The 1,810-nt window shown below is 64.0% G+C and overlaps 1 protein-coding gene across 2 annotated transcripts in view; it reads left to right on the top strand.

The window, feature by feature from the left end:
- Positions 1 to 6: 6 nt before the first annotated feature.
- HYAL3 (hyaluronoglucosaminidase 3) overlaps positions 7 to 1,810 on the top strand; it is a 7,115-nt gene continuing 5,311 nt past the window's right edge. For both annotated transcript variants that reach the window (XM_015568343.1, XM_006779349.2), the window contains exon 1: positions 7 to 130. The gene's annotated coding sequence lies outside the window, so the exon portion shown is untranslated. The remainder of the gene's footprint in view (positions 131 to 1,810) is intronic.

The raw sequence follows: 1,810 nt of genomic DNA, 5'->3' as shown, positions 1-1,810 counted from the left end.
GACGGCTACAGTGCTTCCGCCGCGCCGCTAGGGGGCAGCGCGGACGGATGAAGGAGCCCGAGCCAGAGACAACGAGATCTGGAGGTGCGCGGAGCCGGACGCCGAGCATCCTGGAGCCCAGCTTCAACATGTCAGTACCGCCCCCTCCCCACGCGCGGCGTGTCCGTCACCCTTGTTCCCGCGCTTCTGTCCGCTCCGTGCGTAAGGTCACGTGGCTATGTCGCTCCTCTCGCTCTCCCTGCGTCTGGGGTTCCCTCCCGGAGCATGCGGAGCCACACCCAACCGCTGTCAAGTTTCCCCGAAGCCCCCACCCCCAAAACGCCATGGTTCATGGCCCACTGGGAGGGAGGGGGAAACCGAGACACAGGAGGGTCAGGGCCGCCTATCTCTGAGAACCCAGGAACCCCGCCCACGGTGGGTTTGGTTGGTACGAAGGGGTTAAACCCGCGGGGAAGCCTGGGGTTCCTGGTCTAGATGCAGATCTTGGGGCTCCCTCCCTCCTGGTCAAGGGGTGCGGCTGCTGCCGACGTGGCTGGTTGCAGGTGAGGGGCTCGGAGGTGGCTGGTTGCAGGTGAGGGGCTCGTACCCTTCGGAGTGGACTGTGGCGTGAGGGGAGGGGCGAGCTGTTACTGACATTGGCCTCAAGCTCGGGAGCTCCTGAGGGGCTGGGGAAGGGAGCCAGGACGTCTCCTCTGGTGAGAAGGTGAGTAGAAGAGTGGGGAGCAGCGCGCCTCCCTCAACCCCCACCATATGCCAGAAATCCCCCCAGCATGGACCCCTGCCTGCAGGGCTTGGGGCAGAATGGGCCAACAGTGGGGTTTGGGTGCAGGAGGTCGGGCCCCAACCTGGTGGCCGTTGGACCCCATGGATGTAGGAAGGAAGCTGTGGTCCTTATCTTGAGCGGCTACGGAAGACACCCCGGCCGGTGGGGAGCCAGGCTTGCAAGAGCCCAGTGTGTGTGGCCTTGAGCAGGGCCCTGTTGGTGCTGCTGGGGCCCCGTCTGAGGGGACAGTTGGCTCCATGACCCTCCGAAGGGTCCTGAGAGAGAAGGAGGTGTGATTGTGGACGCACAGGTTAGACGGAAGCCGTTCTGGCTTTAACGATGGAGAAGGGGCCATGAGCCAAGGAAAACAGGTGCCTCTAGAAGCCGGAAAAGGGCAAGGAAATGGGTTTTTTCCTGGAGCCCCCGAAGGGCCCAGTCCTGCAGAACCTTCACTTCAGCCCAGGGAGAACCATTTCAGGTGTCTGCCCTCCCAAACTGTTACAGGAATACCTTTGTATCGCACGCACGTGCGCGCGCACGCCCTGAGCTGGGCTGGGCTGTGTTGGGGAGGGGCCGTGGCTGTGTCCCAGGCCAGGAAGCCCATCCAGGGAGGGGAAAGAGCCTGACGGGTGAGGGAGGGGCACAGCAGCCCCCCCGCCCCCCGTCTGATATGTGGCGGCATGGCCCACGGGGTGTAAAAGTGTGGCCTGGAATTCGGGGATGGGAGCAGCTCCTGAGGACAGCCGTGTTGCCTCCGGAAGGAGCCCTGGGTGGCTGTAAGCAAAGGGGTCATTGCGTCTGCTTTGCATGTCCTGCCTGATGGCCAGCCAGTCGCGATGCTGTAGGGCTAGAGCAACTGTCCTGGGGAGGACAGTGCTGCAGCCAGAGCAGCCGGGCCAGGGCTCAGGCCTCGGCCTCCATCCAGCGCGGGGCGGGGCACCGGAACCCATCCCACTGAGTCTGCCCCCCCCCATAGGTCCCTCCAGTTCACCTGCACTGTCAGGTGAGCTTGGAAACAAGGTGCAGCCCTCCACTCCTTTGCTCTAG

Source organism: Myotis davidii, unplaced genomic scaffold, assembly GCF_000327345.1.
Source record: "Myotis davidii unplaced genomic scaffold, ASM32734v1 scaffold663, whole genome shotgun sequence".
In the NCBI taxonomy this organism is placed as follows: domain Eukaryota; kingdom Metazoa; phylum Chordata; class Mammalia; order Chiroptera; family Vespertilionidae; genus Myotis; species Myotis davidii.
Note: the sequence above shows the minus strand (reverse complement) of the source record. Positions and strands in the feature narration are given on the sequence as shown.